Source organism: Mirounga angustirostris, unplaced genomic scaffold (assembly GCF_029215605.1).
Source record: "Mirounga angustirostris isolate CCGP_5_RB_7025 unplaced genomic scaffold, mMirAng1.0.hap1 SCAF_9, whole genome shotgun sequence".
NCBI lineage: Eukaryota > Metazoa > Chordata > Mammalia > Carnivora > Phocidae > Mirounga > Mirounga angustirostris.
Genome location: NW_026991717.1, coordinates 52850527 through 52871618, shown reverse-complemented (window position 1 = coordinate 52871618; position 21092 = coordinate 52850527). Strand labels below are relative to the sequence as shown.

At 40.7% G+C, this 21092-nt stretch overlaps 1 protein-coding gene across 3 annotated transcripts in view; it reads left to right on the top strand.

Annotated features, from left to right (window-relative positions):
- The first annotated feature begins 3733 nt into the window (after positions 1 to 3733).
- The window catches only part of TMOD3 (tropomodulin 3), an 81671-nt gene continuing 64312 nt past the window's right edge, over positions 3734 to 21092 (top strand). The window contains exon 1 of one of the 3 annotated variants that reach the window (XM_064570470.1): positions 3734 to 3921. The gene's annotated coding sequence lies outside the window, so the exon portion shown is untranslated. Of the gene's footprint in view, positions 3922 to 4103; positions 4320 to 21092 lie in introns of those variants that run through there. The other 2 variants (XM_064570469.1, XM_064570471.1) reach the window with 2 other exon arrangements.

Sequence of the window (21092 nt, the reverse complement as noted above, 5' to 3'; positions counted from 1 at the left end):
AGCCCGATGCAGGCTCCTGAACTGAAGGCAGATGCTTAACCGACTGAGCCACCCAGGTGCCCCAGAAACACCAACGGCTCCTGTTGTCCTTTTGTCCTTTTGTCCCTTCCACTCATATCTCATTGACCCAAACAAAGTTGTTTTATAAACTTTTGAGATTACAGTATGACAACACCTTTCAACACCTAAGTGAAGAAAAAAGGAAAAAAACATTACCAGATCATAGCCGAGCCTGAAAGTGTCTCTAGGAGGGCACTGCAAGGCACATAGCGGTGGGTAGGGCTGTCCTGTCCTGTAGAGGGGAGCAAATATTTGAGAAAAATATCTCAATCTACCACAGGCCTTCAGTGGATTTATCTTTTCACTTATGTATATCAATCTAATTTTTAGGTTTTTCCTTTTTTTTTTTCTCTTTACGAATGCGTTTTGCTAACTGTAAGCTAATAATGGCAACCCATAAGGCATAGTCTTTTTAAGAGAGAGCTCTGTCTGCATTTCAGGATGAGCTTCACTGTGTCTTGTCCTGTGGAGCCAACCCTCTCACAGCTGGGGTTCATATCTGCATTTGGTCACTGTCTGGCATTTACAGGCAAACCCTCTTGTTCTGTGTCCTAAATTGAGACGAGGAGGAGGAGGGAAGGATTCAATATTTGTATATTTACAAACCTTTATTGAATCTCCAGCCTGTGTCAGGCACTGTTGCAGATGCTAAGGATAGAGCGTTGCACAAAGTCCTCTGTGAGCTTATGCTGAGTGTACGAGCAAGATGATATTAGGTAGTGACAAGTCCTATGAAGACAGTAAGGAAAGGGGAGAAAGGCAAGGTAAGGTGACCAGAGGAGGTGACACTTGAGCGGAACCTTCATTAAAATGACGGCATGAGTCATGAGTATTTGGGAGGAAAGCATTCTCCTGTGTAGTGCTAAGATCTTGAGGTGGGAATAAACTTGGCAGTATGGAGAAACCTCAAGGAAACCAGGGTACTGGAGCAGAGTGAGAGAGTGTGGTAGGAAAATAAAGTCACATAAGAACTCGTAGGGGTGGTAACTTGGAGTTTTATTCGAAATGTGTTGGGAGGCCATGAGTAGTTTTGAGCAGGAAGGTGACATGATCTTTGTTTTTAAATCAGAAACTGCTAGTATAGAGAATAGATCATAGCAGAAGTGGAAGCAGTTAGGAAGGTTCTATTTTTTACGGTTTTATTCAATACTAGGATATGATTGTTAACACCTCTGGTCCCGTGTGTAGTATTTTTTTATTTATTTTTAAAAGATTTATTTATTTTAGAGAGAGAGAGCATGAAGTGGGGAGGGGCAGAGGGAGAGGGAGAGAGACAAATTTTAGCAGACTCTGTGCTCAACATGGAGTGCCACTTGGGGCTCAATCTCTGAGAGATCAAGACCTGAGCCAAAACCAAGGGTTTGACCATTTAACTGACTGTGCCACCCATGTGTCCCCCCCATGTGTAATATTTAAATCACATGGGTTTAGGAGATTCATGTCTGTAAGCCTTGTGGTTATAATACATTAATATTTGTCGGAGGAAATGGGGGGGAAAACCCAGCACCAAATCACATTATTTTAGAAAAAGTAACAAAAAGATTTAGATTGTTAGGAAAATTTTAAAATGAATAGCTTAGCTAAAAGAGAAAATACAAGGGCACCTAGGTGGCTCAGTTGGTTAAATGTCCAACTCTTGATTTTCGCTCAGGTCACTATCTTAGGGTTATGAGTTTGAGCCCCATGTGGGGCTCTGTGTTCTGCTCAGCTCAGCGTGGAGCCCGCTTGACATTCTCTCTCTCTCTCTCCCTCTGCACACCCCCCACCCCGTGCACATGTGGGCTCTCTCTCTTAAAAAAAAAAGAGAGAGAGAGAGAGAGAGAAAATACATTGAAGGTATTCTTAACACCCATATTGGAAGATCAGGGAGGAAGCATGTCATAGATTATCAGACACTGAAATAAAAGCCCTTTATGCCTAAAAAAACAAACCATATCTAGATGGCTGTAGTCTCTGCTTTGCTTATTCAGGAACTCCATTTTGTCAGTTTTCCCAGGAGTGATGCCCCAGAGGTGTCACAGGAATTTGTAAGACACTTGCTGGTAAGCCAAAATACCTGTATATTAATTTAGAATGAAATATAGAACTATCAAATGAATCCAGATCAAATGAATCTCTCATCGAATCAGAGTACAATGTCCCTGGACTGTGTGAGACAGTTCTTTTCATGTACAGTGGACGCGGTCACAGATTATCTTACTTTCAAGAATTTGATGAGATTTAGGAGACACATCCGTCTGATCATCAGTGGAAAGCATGCTAGAATTTGAATTGGGATACCCATGCTTTATTTCTGGCTCTCCAATTATGGTTGTGTGACCTTGTGCAAATTACTTAACTTTTCTGGGTCTTAGTTTTCTCATCTGTAGAAATGGAAGATACAAACATATTCTCTGTAGGGTTATTTTGAGGATTGGATGAAATATTATAAATGAAGTGCTGCTACAGTGTGTGGTGTGGATTAAGTACTCAATATTAGTTGAACCTGAATTCTATAGGAAGTTGCTCTCAGAAAGCTGCTATATCCAAGACTATTGGAGAAATTGATAAACACTAAAATGCTATAGAAAATAAGATGCAGTGGCTACAAGATTTAATGCTGACAGTCTTCTAAGAGTACTTGCAACCCAGGAGGGTTTTTTCCTTAAAAACTCCAAATCATCAGTGATTTTCATTTCAGGGATTAATGGTACTAGTTGCATGAAATTCCAGGGTATTTACTTTACTTAGGGTGCTTCCTGCTCTGAAAGGAAGACTAAATGACAGGACAGGTTTAACCATTAGTCGGTTTCCACACCAGGAGTATCTGGAATGTACCACAAGCAGGCACTTTGTTCTCTTCCTGGCTGCATTCTTCAAAGAAGGTGTATCAAAGCTGAGCATGACTCCTGGGAATGGTTTAGTCATGAAGAGCAGGCCAAAAAAATTACCAATGAGTGACTAAAGGAATGAATGGAAGACCATTGCTGTTCCCTCTCCCCAGAGCCCCGCACAAAAGGCAGCCATTTCATAGGCCACCGTGGAACTGCCTTCTGAGGTATTCCCACTCTCCTCGTCTTCCCCTCCAGGCTACCCATCTGTCCCAGGCCCGTCCTTTGAGCAGCACTTCTGTTTTTTTCTCCCACTCATATTAACCCAGCTTCAACCCTTGGGGTAGAGCTTGAGGCTGGAATGGGAAGATGGGTTGGGGCCAAAACTGTCTGGGAATATAGGGGCTATCGCTGCGACATCATCCCTGGTTGCATGCCCAAGGAAATCACTAGGGTCATTACGCCCTTGAGATGACATCTGCCTGATTTATGCCCCTTTTGTGCCTTCGCCTTTTTTACTTTTCTATCAGTTTTTCATGACGAGTTTAAAGCCTCGATGTCACGTCCTTGCATTCGCAAACAAGGGTACAGTGCAAGCCCTGCCTTGTGTGCCTCTTAAGTAAAAGTCAAAGTAAAGAGGAAATCTATACCAAAGAGCCTCGAGTTGCTGTTTATAGCTCCCAAAGGGTCGAGGGTAGATATTTCCACTAGTAAAGATTGTTGTCCCCGGCTGGAGTAAGGCTTACTATCCTCAGCAGCTTCCAACATCCTGCAGATTGCAAAGACCAGGGTCAGCGCTGAGTGTCGCCCTCCTCGCTGGAACTACAACTCCCAGGACGCCCCGCGACCCGGGAGTGCGCACGCGCGTCCGTGGCGGAGGGGGAACCAGCCGCACCGACAGAGCCGTCGGGTTGGGGCAGCCGCGGGCGAGTGGATCGGGCAACTCCCAAGCAGGCAGACGCAGGCGGACGGGCGGGTGCTGGGAACCGAGGGACAGGCCGTTCCCTCCGGTCTGTGAAGAAGGTCGGCGGCCCCAGCGGGTGCCAGTCAGGTAAGCCCAGCCCGGTGCTTTCCAGGAAGTCCGTCTGCGGGCGCAGGCTGGGAGGCGCACCGGCCATGGTGGCTGAGGAGGGAGAGGTTGCTGCCTTCAGCCGCCGGCCCCGGGCTCCTAACCTACCGGTGTCTCTCGGGGAGCGGGGAGACGTTGGGGACTGCTTGGGGGAGGGGGCGGACGGGCCCGGGTGGGGGTCGTGGGGCGCGCTGGGCGTTGCCCGCGGTGGAGGCGCGCGAACCCTCGGCTGCTGATGAATCACTCGGGGGCCCGGCCTCCCCGGGTTCGGGACCGGCCCCTTCCCCTCCCGCCGGAGCCCACGCCTGCCGAAGCTGTACGAGCTCGCCTGCCTATCCGCCCCTTCCCCTCCACCGAGGCGCAGCTGGGAGACGATCCCCGTAAGAAGGTTTTCTCCCCAAGACTCCTTCAAAGGCTTCTGCTAGTTGGAAGTTAGAAAGAGAGGAAAAGGGGGGCGGTGGGGGGGAACCTTAGGTCACACCCTTTTGCGGGCGGGGAGAGGGGGATTAAAATCTGGCTTGTCTTGGATTTGCCGTTTTTGATCTATATCCTCTGCCTTAAAATAAATTCCTGGCTCCTGTGCAGCACAGCTGGATTCAGCTGTGAAGTTTGTGTGTTGATTTGCTTTGAGGACGTGACTGGGTCGTTGTATTTTTGCTTATGAAGTTGGTGTGTTTCCTCTGCAAGCCTGCAATCTGATTACAAACAAATGGGAAACAGCACCTTTTTTTTCTCTCTTTTTTTAATGTTTAGTTAAGAATCGCATTTCCAACTTGCCCTTGGCTTCTCTTAAAACCAAAAGTCATCTGGTAATGAACACTGCAGTAAAACTTATTCCAGGTCATACTTGAACAGGAAATAAGCCTGTGGAGATATAAGTTAGTTATGTGCGGTCTCCCTTGGTTTGTAACATTTTCATGCAGCTCATTTTTCTTTTTCTGAGAATCCTTCAGATTAATTTTTTGGCAGATTAGGTTGATTAATTGGCCTGTCAAAACAGTATATTAGGCTTAGAAAAATAGTTTAGTCCAGCCTCAGTTTTGCTAGTCTCTTCCTTCTAGTCCTTGGCATCTTTTACCCTACTGCTTCTTTAAGAGTTCCAAAGTCATTATATTTAAAATCCCCTTTCTAACTCATTTCTAGGAAGAAACAAAAAGAGAATTAAAATGTAAGACCCAGTATATTCTAACTCTGTAAGCTTGCTTACTTTCCATCTGGTGAGGATTTCTAGTTTGCTCATCTCTATTTTTTTTAAGTAATCTCTGCACCTCACCTGGGGCTCGAATTCACAACCCAGAGATCAAGAATCTCATGCTCTGCCCAGCCAGCCAGGTGCCCAGAGTTTGTTATTAGTGACACCTGGGTGGCTCAGTCAGTTAAGTGTCTGCCTTCGGCTAAGGTCATGGTCCCTGGGTCCTGGGATGAGCCCCCATTCGGGCTCCCTGCTCAGCAGGGAGTCTGCGTCTCCCTCTGCCCCTCCCTCTGCTTATGCTTTCCCTTTCTTAAGTCTTTTTTAAACAATTTAAAACAAATAAAATGAGGTTATTAGACCAGATGACCCCAAGATTATTCTAGCCCTAAATATCTCTGATTTTTAAAATTCACTATGTTATTCATTCAAGAAACATTGGCCACATTTGTCATTCTGAGACATGTGGTAGGCCTGAAGGAACAAAAGTGATTTCCTGAGGATGTTACTGTCCCAGTGCTTAATTTCTTTTAATCATATATATATTTTTTAAAGATTTTATTTATTTATTTTTACAGAGAGAGAGGCACAGCGAGAGAGGGCACACAAGCAGGGGGAGTAGGAGAGGGAGAAGCAGGCTTCCCGCTGAGCAGGGAGCCTGATGCGGGGCTCGACCCCAGGACCCTGGGACCGCGACCTGAGACCTGAGCCGAAGGCAGACGCTTAACGACTGAGCCACCCAGGCGCCCCTCTTTTAATCATATTTTTGTGACTAATTCTAAAGTTTTGTGGTCTGTCCTCCAGGCCAAATTATTCTGCAGTTAATAACTTCACCTAAAGGTAAATACGTATATAAAGTTAAATACGTGCGGGTCACATCCCATTACAATGATCAGTTTCATTCTAATCAGATTTTTCAAGTCTCAGCTACTGGCCTATTTAAATAAAACACAGGGTCAGTACAATAGAAAGGACTTGAAGGGTGTAGGGTGGTGCTTCTCAGACTTCAACGTGCATAAATGTTGAAGAAGGTCCTTAGAATCTGCATGTCACATAAGGAATGCTGTAGTCTTTCACATTTTAAATATCAAGGGATGAGAGATGTTTGAAGGTGTTTATAATAACCGGTGCTGATTGCTGTGATATTAGATACATAGCAATGGCTTTTCCCAACTCTTAATTTTTAAAAACAGTCCTCTTCATTCCAACAAAAATAATTGCCTTCACAAGTTTTTTCTGTTCTTTCTCCTTTTTGTCTCCTCTCTCCTTCCTTTCTCCTTTCTCTTTGGTTTGTCCTCTCAGCTTTTTTCTCTCATCTTCTTCCACCTTCAACTGTTTTCATTCCCATTAATTCAGTAATTCACTAATTCAACACGTATGTGTTTTGCCCCATCCTGTACAGGGCACTATCTTAGGCTCATGGTGAATACAGATGTATAAAACATGGTTTTTGTCTGGGAGCTTACTCCCTCTTATATTAGGCAAGTGTGCTTGTTTATAGTTCAGAGCACTACTGTAAGAGCCATGTGTAGGGAATAAAAGCCTGCAGTAGGTATTCAGAAGGAGAGAGCTTTTACAGTTGTGGAGGTGCAAAACAATAGAATCATCCTTTTTTCCACTCACCGGTCATCACTGTCTTCCCCACCCCACCCCCGGCCCCCCAGGCTATACTCTCTATACTGTTTTGAGTATGTGACAAATCTACATAGAATATAGTACAATTTTGTAAATTAATTTATTTGGAACCTGGGGTGAGCTGGCTATATGAAAATCAATTAGCAATATCATAGGGAGAGTGAGAGGCTGTGGGGATAAAAACATACCTGGGGTAGAGACCAAAAGAGGGAGAGGAAAAGATGAAGGAAAGAAAGACAAAAAGAAGACCTAGTAAAACAGAAGAAAAGGGCTCCATGGGTTTTCAGATGTCAGTCTGATGTACTAATATATATTACTAATGTAATAAGTCTTGTTATTTAGGCTGTGTTATTTTTTAAAGATCCAGTTAGCTGGCAAACTGTTCATCCTGCTTTTCAATTGTTCTTAAATTTAAATATGTATGGGCTCTGTCTTAATTAAAATAGTTGAGGAGGGCATTATTTTCTAGGCTGTCTCAGTGGCTAAAGCATTATTGTTCTCCTGTCAGTGACTTTCTTTGAAGACATTTGATTTATATGTCTTATTCTCATTTTTTTTTTTTAAATATGTTATTCTTTTAAGTAATCTCTACACCCAATGGGGGGCCTGAACCTACAACCCTGAGATCAAGAGTCATGCTCCACCCATTGAGCCAGCCAGGTATCCCCACATATTCTCATTTTTATAGCAGATCCACACAACTATAAATCACAACTATAAAATCATATTGAGAGGAAAAGGCTATAGAGAACAGAAGAGTCTACTGGACTTCTGACAGTCCATTAGGTACATATTGAAATTGTGAAGAATCAAACTAGATTTGCTATTTATGAAAAATTAAACATGAACACATATTCTAATATCTATGTAATCCATTAGGTTATTTGCGGTAATGAAGGAATAGAGATGTGAATAATTCAGTGGCAAATAATGAAAGTGTAGGTGTCTATTATGTCATATTCTAGAATTTCATTTGAAACAAAATGATTAACATCTTTTTTTTTTAATTTGCAATTTCCTTTTTTTTTTAAGATTTTATTTATTTGACAGAGATAGAGAGCACAAGTAGGCAGAGCAGCATGGAGAGAGGGAGAGAGAGAAGCAGGCTCCTGGCTAAGCAGTAGAGCCTGATGCGGGGCTTGATCCCAGGACCTGAGCCGAAGGCAACCGCTTAAGTGACTGAGCCATCCAGGCACCCCCTGATTAACATATCTTGAAGCAAAGTGCTACTTTGTATTTTTATTGAGGTATAATTAATATTCAAGAAACACATGTTAAATGTACAGTTCAAGGAGTTCTAACAACTTTATACACTGTAACTTCTACCAAAATAAGATCAAAAACATTTTTATCACCGTAAAAAGTTCCCTCATGCCCCTTTCTAGTCATTTCCTCACCCACTCTCCTCCACTGGAGGCAACCACTTTCAGCTCCGTATTTCTGACACCATAGATTTGTTTTGCCTAGTCTTGGACTTTACATAAATGGAGTCATACAGTAGTATATGCTTTTTTTATGTCTGGCTTCTTTCATGTAATATAATGTCTTTGAGATCTGTGTTATATCAGTGGTTGGTACTTTTTTTTAAAAAAAAAGATTTTATTTGAGAGAGAGAGGGCACAAGCAGGGGGAGGGGCAGAGGGAGAGAGACAAGCAGACTCAGCGCAGGGCTTGGCAGGGGGCTCAAGGCTCAGCGGGAGGTTGGGGGGGGGGGCTCGATCCCAGGACCCTGACTGAGATCATGACCTGAGTCAAAGTCAGATGCTTAACAGACTGAGCCACCCAGGCGCCCCAGTTGGTACATTTTTATTGAGGAATAGTATTCCATTGAATGAATATAGCCTAATTTCTTTATCTGTTTTTATCTTTTATTTTTGATGGATGTTTGGGTTTTTTCCAGGATTGGGTTATTAGAAATAAAGTTGCTATGAACATTTCCTTTACAAGTCTCTTGTGGGTAGATGTTTTCATTTTTCTTGATAAATACCTAGGAGTGGAATTACTGAGTCAGGATAGATGTATGTTTAACTTTATTAAAAAACTGCCACACAGTTCTCCAAAGTGGTTTATATGAGTTCCAGTTGCTTCACATTTTTAATGTTGCTGAATTTTAGTGTTGTCTTTTTTATTTTAGCCACATTAGAAGCTGTAAAATGGTACCTCATTATGGTTTTAATTTGTATTTTTTTTTCTAAGATTTTATTTGTCAGAGAAAGAGAGAGAGAGCATGTGCCAGCACAAGCAGAGGGAGAGGGAGAAGCAGGCTCCCCACCAAGCTAGGAGCCCGATGCGGCACTCCATCCCAGGACCCTGGGATCATGACCTGAGCCGAAGGCAGACGCTTAACGACTGAGCCACCTGGGTGTTCCTTAATTTGTATTTTTTTGACAATTAAGGATGTTGAAATCTTTCCTGTGTAGTAATTGGCTTTTGTAAAGTATCTGTTAAAGTTTTTGCCTATTTTTTCACTGGGTGTTTCATCTTTTCATTGTTGTTTGTAGGAGTTCTTTATATATTTGTGAGTACAAGTCCTTTTCAGATACACAATATTTTTTACCCAGCCTGTGGCTTTTCTGTTTATTTTCTTGATGATGTTGTGGTGAGCAGAAATTTTTAATTTTTATCAAGTCCATTTTATCGGTTTTTAACCTTATGGTTAGTGTTTTTTGTGCCTATCGCCAGGGTTGCAAAGATATCTTCCGTTTCTTTCCCAAAGCATTCTTGTTCTAGGTTTTACATTTAGCTCTGTGATCCATCTCAAATTAATTTTTCTGTTAAGATGGGAGATAGGAGTTAGGTTCATTTTCCCTCTATACAGGTATCTAGTTGTTCCAGCAACGTAGCTAAAAAAATTTTGCCTTTCTCTGTTAGATGGACTTGGTATTTTAATTGAAAATCAATAGAGCTATTTTTTATTCTCATTGTGCTTTTATTTTCAGTTTCTTAAGCATGGGCCCTGTATCTTTAAAAACAAAAGGAAAATACAAAAAACTTTTATGCACTTCTTCCAGACCGCAGCTACCCTGAGATTGATCCAGGGCTGGTTACCTTATATTTTCTGATGCGGGAATGCCAATAATAAATTTGAATTTGAATGGCTTTCCTGTGGGTTGAGGTAATGGAGGCAACCTCAGTTTCAGTAGCAGTTGCATCCTGCCCATAAGCCAGGCTGATACTGGGGAGATAGGACATTCAAGCCCAGAGAGATCACCTAGGACTCTCTTAGAGCAAACTGTAGAGAGCTTAATATTTTCTTGTTTATTGATTTGGTGAAAATAGATATATATTATATATATTATATATATGTATATATGTAATATATATATATTATATATATATATAATCCATGTGTTTTAGTTTCCAGCTTTCTACTACACTACAGTCCAGTCCTGTCCTTTGTGCCACACAATTCCTGAATTTGTCTTGGAACAATTTCTAAGGCGTGTTGGTTATTTTTTCTCCCAGATTTTATTGACTGATAACACAATACAGTATTATTTTTTATTTATTTTATTTTATTTATTTATTTTTTTAATTTAAAGATTTTTATTTATTCATTCATGAAAGACAGAGAAAGAGAGAGAGAGGCAGAGGGAGAAGCAGGCTTCCAAGGAGCAGGGAGCCCGATGCGGGACTCGATCCCAGGACCCTGGGATCACGACCTGAGCCGAAGGCAGACGCTTAACCATCTGAGCCACCCAGGCGTCCTACAGTATTATTATTATTATTTTTTAAAAGGATACAGTATTATTTTTTAAAGGGTGTCACCTCAACTGTGAGGTAGGAAAGATGTTGGGATTTGGAGCCAGTGGCCAAGAAAGAATTCTTGAGACATCTTTGGTGCAAAAATGTAGTTTTATTAAAGCACGGGGACAGAACTTGTAGGCAGAAGGAGCTGTACTGGGGTCGTGAGGAGTGGCCCATTATATACTTTCAGGTTGGGAGGGGGTTAGGGATAGCCTGTCTCTAAGGAATGTTGGAAGCAAGGTTTCCAGGACCTTGATGGGGCTAGCTGTTGTTGGGAAAAGTCATTTATTACTGTTTAATAAACCTTAGTCATGAGACCCTTCAGATTTATATCAGTGGGTTATATGCTTGGGGGATGACTGCCAACATATATCTTGGGGGTTAGAGATAAAGGAAGTTTCCAAAGGAACTTTCATACCCTAATATAGACCCATAGGATTCTGGGGGGTCGGGCTAAGATGCCTTTTGCCCCTAGCAAAGCATTAACATCCAGGCAGTTGAGTTCCTAGAGGAATGTCACTCTGCCTGTCTCAGGCACTTGTCGATGGGCTGCAAGCAGTAAGGAAATTTAGTTTTTCCTTTGCCTTTGTTTCCCACACCAAACTGTGTGGGTTATGGTGTACCTGTTCTTTTCTGTTCAGTCACGGAGCAATAGTCAGTAAACACTGTCTCCCACATGTGTGTCATCCTTGTTAGTAAAGCCAAAGCTGGAAACAGAGAAAAGACCAGTTAGGGGACTTATTAGTGGGGAATCTTGAATCCAAAGCTTAAGTAAAGAAGGAAAGTTAATAGTTTCAAAGACAGGTTACCTTTCTATGGAAATACAGGACTGCTCTGGTTTCCTTATTTTCTCTCTTTAATATGTAACAGCTTTATTGAAATTCACACACCATCCAATTCGCCCACTGAAAGAGTACCAGTAAGTGAATTTTAGTATATTCAGAGAGTTGAGCAACTATCATCACAATCCATTTTAGAACATTTTCATCACGCCAAAAAAAGAAGCCCCTTACCCATTAGCAGTTGCTGCCGGTTTTCCCCAGCCTCTCCCATCCCCCATGCCCCAGACAGCCATTAATCTGCTTTCTGTCTCTATGGGTTTGCCTATGCTGGACATTTCAGCAAAATGGAATCATACAGTATATAGTCTTTTGTGGCTGGTTTCTTTTGGCCTTATACTCTTAATAGTTTGAGAATCATTGAAATACAGACAAGCAACTTTCCTTCACAGATGTGCACACTTCTTGACCTGTAAAGATATACACTCCCTCAGGTACATATGCTCAAACACCTACACCTACTCACTAAAGAACACAAACACACCAAGACAAACTTGCGAACTAAGGTACCTGATACACAGAGATAACCCTTTACAAATAAACAGTTTCCTATCAGAGCATATCTAAGCACTAATATCATTACAAGTACATGCAAGTGAATACAGTTCCTGAAGTCGGTGAGAAAAAATGGATGAAAACATGGCAAGCTGGGAGAAAATGAGGGCTCAGGACAGGAATGAAGGAGAGTGTGATAAGAAACTTCCTAGAGCTTTTAGTTGTTTTAACCAGAAGCAACAGTCTGACATTTATATATTATTTAATATGCATATAGGCATGTAGGTAAGAGTCTTGGAGTTCCTGAGCCTATTGCATAGCAGTCCCTTTGAGCAGGAGGTTATTGTTATTATAAGGTAAGGGATTTCTATATGGAAAACTATAACCAACAAAATATTTTGGTTCCTTGGGTGTGGTGGTATCTTTTGAGTGAAGAGTCATTATGGAATATTTCTTTGATATGTATACAGTGAAAAGAGAGGAGGCCCCTCAAATGTATACATTATAAGTCTGGTGTCTATTCAGGCAGCCCTTACCCTAGGGCAGGTATGGCAAAATTTGAAATAACCCCAAGATTTATTTTTGTTCATGGTGAGTGATTATTAACCCAAGTTAGTATTCTTAACGAACTCTTTCTTTGTTTCCTCTTTAATATTGCCACTGGAGTGTTATACCTGCTTAGTCAGAGTATGGGAGTAGGTGGGAGTGGGATGGTGGTGGGGCAGAATGCTTAATTAAATTGGCAGATATCAATAAATATGTGATTATTTGAAAGTCAAACACATTTTCACTTCTGCAAGGCCTTGTTAGTCATCAGCACACCCTTTACACCTGCCTTTGCTTTTGCCACTTTGTTTGAGCCCCCATTATTACTCCTCTTTGTCAATCTTTTTTTTAATTCAATTAACATATGGTGTATTATTAGTTTCAGAGGTAGAGTTTAGTGATTCATCAATTGCATTTAACACCCAGTGCTCATAACATCAAGTGCCCTCCTTAATGCCCATCACCCAGTTACCCTATCCCCTGCACCTCCCCTCCAACAGCCCTCAGTTTGTTCTCTATAGTTAAGAATCTCTTATGGTTTGTCTCTGATTTTGTTTTGTTTTATTTTTCCCCTCCCTTCCCTTATGATCCTGTTTTGTTTCTTAAACTCCATATATGAGTGAAATCATATGATAATTGTCTTTCTCTGATTAACTTATTTTGCTTAGCATAGTTCCATCCATGTTGTTGCAAATGGTAAGATTTCTCTTTTTTTTTGATGGCTGAGTAATACCCCGTTTGTGTGTGTGTGTGTGCGCGTGTGCGTGTGTGTCTTTATCTGTTCAACTGTCGATGGATATCTGGGCTCTTTCCATAGTTTGGCTAGTCAAACAATCTTTCTACTCTCCTAAGACATGGTACTGCATCCCAGGTGAACTCCTGGGTATAGTTTGCTCTCCAGAGAGTAGTGCTTGTCACTGCATTCAGCTCCTTAGCCTTCCCTCTTTTCTTTCTGTCTTTTCCCACTGCCATATCCTCTTTTCTTTTTGTCTTTTCCCACTGCCAAAACCTTAGTTCTGACTTAATTCCTTTTGAGTAGGATACCAGGGAAGCCTCTTCAAAGAAATGTTGTTTGAACTGTCCCTGAAAGATGTGAAAGGATTTGAACATGAGAAAAGGGGAAAAGGGATAAGAAACAGTGTGATCTGAGGGTTGGAGGCAGAAAAGCAAGGAACTGTACTACTTTGGCCAGAATACAGGGTGCGTGAATATCACTCCTTCCCTTTTACTTTTCTTCCTCTCCTTTTGCGGGCTCCACTCCCATTTCTTCCCCACCCCTAGCATGTACTTTGATCTCTTTGCTTAGTATAATACTTCTCCTCCTCTCTATGAGCTAAATCTGTCCTCCCTTGACCACCCACAGTGATCACTGAACTTTTGTAGCACTATTTACCAGTCCCATTCTTTTATCAGTTAATTTTATTTTGCTTTGATTTTTTTTTTTTAAATAGCTTTATGTACATGTCTCATTTTCCCAAATAGAGTGTATTAGCCAAGGTTCTTAGGTCTCGGGGAACACGACCCACTTAAGCTAGCCTTCCAGAAGGTATGGTGGCAGGGCTGGGAATTGTAGTGGATTGTTGTTAAGACAGCTGAGCTCCTTTACAGCTGGGTGCTCAGCCGGACCCAGAGCAGGCACTTGGAAAGCCCCTGTACTCCCCCCTCTGCCTGCAGCTTGCATGGACTCTCTTCAGCTTCCTTTTGTGCCTCTGCTCCATTGTAGGACAGTAATTTGGATTTTTAAGACTGTGCATTACAGTATTTACCTGTCTTGATTACTGAGGTTTTTCTGGCGTCCTCTTAAATCAAGGCACGTGCCTTTCTTCCTCACCCTCGCCCCAGCCCTGCTTCATCGTCTCCTTTTTGGACTGGCTTTCTCTTGGCTTTTGCTTTCCCCTTAGCTTTAGCATAAATGTGACTTAAACTTGCTGTGATGCTGCCCCCAGACCCGATGACATGTGATCTCTCAATTTAGGTTTTGTTTCCCAGCTTTCCATATTCCTGGTGAAGAATTGATCTATCCTGCTTGGGGTAGGGATATCCCTTGTACCAAGTATCTGTGAGGGAGGGGGCATTGATGGTTGCTTAGGCTGTGTACTGAACAGGGCCTGGGGTAAGGCTGGGCCCAGACAAGGGGGCTTAGGGTTGGTCATCTCCAAACATGCTTATTTTGGTACTTGTGGGCAGAGGAAAATGACTGTGCCTTTACTTTTTTGTATCTGCACTGCATCTAGCAGATTAACAGCTAAAAAGTAGGTGTGTCTCTTATTTAGTATCTGTTTATTACCATGACTCTCTGACCTTTTGACCATTAGAATTAACCTTGGAGATAACAGACTAATCAGAGCAATATTTATAATATTTAACATAAATTACTAAAATTTGTTTTATCATTTGAATGATTTATAATTTTAGAATAAATTAACTGTTTTTTACTTTTTTAAATTAACTATTTTTTAAACATTTTTGAAATTTATTTCCTAGTTCAGAAAGAAAAGGGAAATAGAGTGTTGATAATCAATTGAATAAAAAGTGATAATAGGATTGACTCTGACCCCTGGCCCAGTTAGGTTATGGTTAAATCAGGTACTCCCATCATTGATCTCAAAGCTTACTGATTCCCCCTTATTTTATTATACACTTATTTAGTTGCAGGCTATTATACACTATTATGTTGCAGGCACTATGATGGTATAATATAAACAATAATATAAAATAATATCTAAAATAATATAAAAGTAAGTGCCTATCTTCAAAGTGCTCACAGCCTATGGAGGAAACAGATATTACACAACTGATTATAATATGGTGAGATAAATTTTGATAGAACTGTGGACAAGGTGGTGACTTGGTACCTCTCTTCTACTATTTTCTTTGTATACATCCATCTCTCATTTTTATGTATTCGTTTTTAGTCTTCATCTCTCTTACCCAGTCTCTGCAATTAACTGTATTATATGGATCACAGCATAGTAATATCTCATTTACCTAATATGAACTAATGAAGAATTCCTTAAAAATGAACTTTGAGAATAATTAATAATGACTTTATTAGCTAACATTTAGTGAACACTTGCTGTGTGTCAACTATTCTAAGTGATTTATATGTAGTAATTCATGTACTAATTCAGTGACTTAGTATATCAGCCCCATGAGATAGGTACTATTATTATTTTTGTTTTACAGATGAGAAAACAGAGGGACAAAAGATAGTTCACTATATTGTCCAAGGTTACAAATTGAAATCTTTGTGGGAAAATTGAAATCTTTTAAAAATCTATTTTAAATGTCATTTTTTGTAAAAATGTATTATAAAGTTTTTCCTGATCTTTTTTCTTTTTTAAACATTTTATTTATTTATTTTGACAGAGAGACACAGCGAAAGAGGGAACACAAGCAGGGGGAGTGGGAGAGGGAGAAGCAGGCTCCCCCTGAGCAGAGAGCCCAATGCGGGGCTGGAGCCCAATGCGGGGCTCGATCCTAGGACCCTGGGATCATGACCTGAGCCAAAGGCAGATGTTTAACGACTGAGCCACCCAGGCACCCCAAGTTTTTCCTGATCTTCTTTTCTTCTTCTTTTTCTTTTTCATCATGATAAGTGTACTATTTAATTCCCATCATCCATTTCAACCCATCTCCCCCACCCACAACCCCTCTGGTAACCATCTGTTACCACCAGCATCTTAGAATACAAACCCCACCTGGGAGATTTAATCGTTGCAAATGGCAAGATTTCATTCTTTTTTGTGGCTTAATAATACTCCATTGTATACCACATCTTCTTTATCCATTCATCTGTTGATGGACACTTGGACTGCTTCCATATCAGTATTTCTGTATCCTTTGGGTAAATACCTAGTAGTGCAATTGCTGAGTTGTAGGGTAGTTCTATTTTTAACTTTTTAAGGAACCTCCATAGTGTTTTCCACTGTGGCTGCACCAGTTTGCATTCCCACCAACAGTGCAGGAGGGTTCTTTTTTCTCTACATCCTCACCAACACTTGCTGTTTCTTGTGTTTTTTTATTTTGGCCATTCTGACAGGTGTGAGGTGACAGCTCATTGTAGTTTTAATTTGCATTTCCCTGATGATGAGTGATGTTGAGCATCTTTTCATGTGTCGGCCATATGTATGTCTTCTTTGTGGAGAAATGTCCATTCATGTTCTTCTGCCCATTTTTAAATTGGATTATTTATTAAATTTGGTGTTGAGTTGTATTAGTTCCTTATATATTTTGGGTACTAACCCTTTATTGAATATATCTTTTGCAAGTACCTTCTATTCAGTAGGTTGCCTTTCAGTTTTGTTGATTGTTTCCTTTGCTGTGCAGAAACTTTTTATTTTGATGTAGCCCCGATAGTTTATTTTTGCTTTTGTTTCCCTTGTCTCTGGAGACATGTCGAGAAAAGTGTTGCTACAGCCCATGTCAAAGAAATTATTTCCTGTGCTCTCTTCAAGGGTTTTAATAGTTTCAGGTCTCACATTTAGGTCTTTAACCCATTTTGAGTTTATTTTTGTGTATGTGAAAGAAAGTAGTCCAGTGTCATTTTTTTGCATGTAGCTGGCCGATATTCCCAACACCATTTGTTGATGACTGATCTTAAATGGGATCCTTCCAACTTAATTTAACCAAGATGATTTGGAGGATATAAAGTTTAGAATACATTGTGTGTAATTGACTTGCCTTCTGAGGTTGTTGACGTTTATAGGCTGTTGGCAATTGCATTAAATTGTTCCACACTTTTGTGTTTTAGTTATTTTATAGTTTGTCCTTCTCTTTTGCCTCCAGCTGTGGCTTCTTTTTTTTTTTTTTTTTAAGATTTTATTTATTTATTTAACAGAGAGAGACATAGCGAGAGCAGGAACACAAGCAGGGGGAGTGGGAGAGGGAGAAGCAGGCTTCCCGCAGAGCGGGAAGCCTGATGTGGGACTCGATCCCAGGACTCTGGGATCATGACCTGAGCCGAAGGCAGACACTTAACGACTGAGCCACCCAGGCGCCCCAGCTGTGGCTTCTTGTTGCCAGTTGCTGTCACTTCAGTAATTTTCCGTTAATGTGTAGTGTGTTGTAACATAAAAGTAAAACCATGGTAGAAAGTGAGTATTTTATAGAGGCGGGGTGATGTAGAGTGAAAAGCATGGATTTTGGGGTCAGGTTCAAATCTCACATCCACTGTTGAGAAAGAAGTTATATATCCTTGGGCAGGCACTTTATTGTCTGAGCCTCAGTTTCTTCATTTATGAAATGGGGATAGTAATATTTTGCAGAATTAATATGAGGAGATGTATGTGGTAAAGTACCTGGCATATAATAGGTATGCAGATAAAAGTTGATTCCTTTTTTTTTTTTTTTTGCCCCCATTATATCAGAATATGGCATCTGGATTCCTTGTTAATTTGAGAAACTCCAGTAAATTAAAGAAATAATGTTTTTAAGATGTAAGATACCATCTTATTCTATCACTTAAGCATTTGCCTTTGGCTCAGGTCATGATCTCCAGGTCCTGGGATCAAGCCCCACATCGGGCTCCTAGCTGGCTGGCTCAGCGGGGAGCCTGCTTCTCCCCTTCCCTCTGCCTCTCCCCCTGCTTGTATGCTGTCTCTGTCTCTCTCAAATGAATAAATAAAATCTTTATATATATATTTTTTTTTTCAGTTGGTATTATAATAGTTAATTTGAGAAATATTATCCTGAACTTTTGTCTTGGTTCCTCTAAGTAACCTCCTCTTCTTCCCTGCATTAAATTGCCTTTACTTCTGTGTGACTGTCTCGATTCCCCTTGTCTGCTATTATAGGAAAACTGTCCATCAGCCCCTTTTAAAAGAACCTGTGCCAAGGCAAACCTTATGACCCTGAGGGCAGTAACCAAGCTTCTTGGCCAATAGCAATGATTTCTAAGACTTCCCTTCTTTCATCAATTCTGCTTTTTTTTTTTTTTTTAAGCTATCATCAGTCTTAAATATTAGTTTTTCTTTTCCTCCCCACTCCCATTTCTCCATTCCCAGAAGCTGTTCCCATTAGCCGTCTGGTCCTCATTATTTCAGTAGTTTTATGTGGTTTGGTTTTTATAGTATGTGTATAAGTATTTTTCAGAGGTTATCTTTTTGTAGTTTTTATTATTTATAGGGAACTCTCCTATCTTAGTATCATGAAAAATTTCAGTTTTTATAACAGAGGGTTTTTTGCCTTCTGTCTTAAAACCCCAATGAAAACCTGTGATACCCTCTCCTTCCTGGACTGTTGGATGCTTCACCACATGCAGATACTCCAGCTCAAGTCATCGAATCTGTTTTAAACAATTTTATTGAGGCATAATTTACATACCATAAGATTAATCCATTTTAGGTGTACAATTCAATAATACCGAATAACTTTTCCTGTCAAAAACACTTCAGTGCTATCTTTGGTCTAGAAGATGATAGTCAACTTGCCCTTTTCCCTTTTTGTTCCCAAGATCACTTACGTGGGATGTGTGGATGTTGCTCCTGGCTGCCATGTGGTTACTTACAAGTATCACGTCTGTTGGTTATTGCTTCAGTTATTCATTTTAAATATTATAGTAACTTGTTAAGAATGAGGTTCTCTACACTTGGGACTTAGGGTCAAGGCTGGGGTGGGGGTAGTGCCATTTTCTTGAAGAATGGCTCCTTTTTGCCTGACTGTTGACTGATGAAACTCATTCTCTCTTAACATTCTCCACCTGAAGAGAATTATATACTAACTCCAGGATCTGCAATCTCTTTGGTTCTGCAGTCCCCATCTCCCCTTTGAGACATCAAGACACATTATGCATATTGTAGACATGTGCCTTTTCAAACATTATAACTGCTTTTCCATGTTAGTCTGAAAATTAATTTAATGGCTATAGCAAAGCTTGATATGTCCCTAGGCTCCTGAAATTAGAGTAAAACTGGTGGTATCTCTAAAAGTCACAAGTGCGCCGTTTCTCTGAAGGTGTATGAAGTATCTTCACCATATAGGAGTGAGGCATGGTCTGGAGGAGCATGCATTCATACCGGTCAGGGCACCAGACACCTGAATCAATGGCAAATATTGGGGCTAAATGGTAGGGTGCACCCTGAGCATTGTTGATCTTCAGAGTAGAAAAGAGACCAAGTAGGGTTGGAAGAGCTAGGAAGACCTCCCTTTGGAGAGGATGGACTTCAGCTAGTGTTTGAAGCGTGTACAGAATTTGGATAGAACAGAGAAGTGAAATTTGAGAATGGGGGTATGGAAGATTGTTGGAAGAGAAGTACACACCACTGTGGGAAACAAATGAGGTAAAGGGGTGTAGTGAACTTATTTATGAGACCCTGGGGAAGCCAGCCAGGTTAGAGCAGAGGATTCCTAGTAATTCTTAGCGAAAGTAGGAAGGTGGAGTTTTATCAAAATTACCTGAGAAACTGTTAAAATACAAACACCTAACAAATCAAAAATTCTAAGCAAAGGAATGAAATGTAAAAGCCCTGTTAAGGGAAGCATAGTCAGGTGACTGTAAGCAAGATCATTAGAGCGGGAAAACAAGAGCTTGGCGTTTGCTTGTCCCTGGGAGGGAGGGCTTGGTAAAGCATTGTTTTTACTTCCTTTCTTTATAAGGCTCCAGAAATTTCACTAGGTTTTGGAACTGTTCCTGGGAAGGGGCAGGGTCCAGATACACAAGGCTTTGAAGGCCTGAGCAGAAGTTGGTTATTTCTCTTGATGTTTCTTTAGGGAGAAGGAAAAAACATCCGTTAAAACTCTCTTAAAATGGTTTTACTATTGGTCGCATAGATGGTTAGGTTTATTTCTTAATTAACATTCTGAAATTCTTTTACTAGGACTCTGATGGCTAATGCTTTTTGTTGTTTTGCTTTTCCACCAAAGTACTTTTGCTATTCTTGGGTGTAGCATGCATAATTCAAAAGTCAAAGACAATGTTTGTTACTGTTTTTTCATATACAGCATCACAATGCAACAAGTGATAGTTCTTTAAATTAAAAATAAAATAAATGCATATGAAACATAACTCAAAAGAGACCAGTGACCACTGGTTATATATAGAGAGAGTGACTCTCCCTGTGTCTTTAGCTTTCCAGTTTGTCTTTGGTTCTTGTGAATCTTTCCAGAGTTATTCCCAAGGCACCTATTTTTAAAAGTTGAGTGATCTTAGACTCTTAGATCTGGAAGGATCTTAGGAGTCATTTGTTAGCCCTTACATTTTCTTTTCTTTCTTTTTTTTTCCTTAAGATTTTATTTATTTGAGAGAGAGAGAGAGAGTGCGCACAAGCAGGGGGAGGGGCAGAAGGAGAAGCAGACTCCCCACTCAGCAGGGAACCTGCAATACACGGGGCTCGCTCAATTCCAGGACCCTGGGATCATGAGCTGAACTGAAGGCAGATGCTTAACTGACTGAGCCACCCAGGCGCCCCAACCCTTACAGTTTCTTGTGCTAAGAGAGAAAAGTGGAGCGCATTTGAGGAATGGATATACGTGAATAATGGGGTTGGGTGACCTCTCTAAAATTCCTTAGAATATCACCGTCTGAAACTGAAGTCTTTATGAAGCATGTTTCCCAAAGGTCTCTTTCCTAAATTCCAAATCTGTTTTCCTGACCTATTTTGCTTACTCTTAAGTCTTTGGTGATATCTTCCAGTACTGCCCTACTCTTGAGTGTCTTGGTTTTAAAATTTAATAAAAAAAGAGACAATAGTTAGATACTTTTA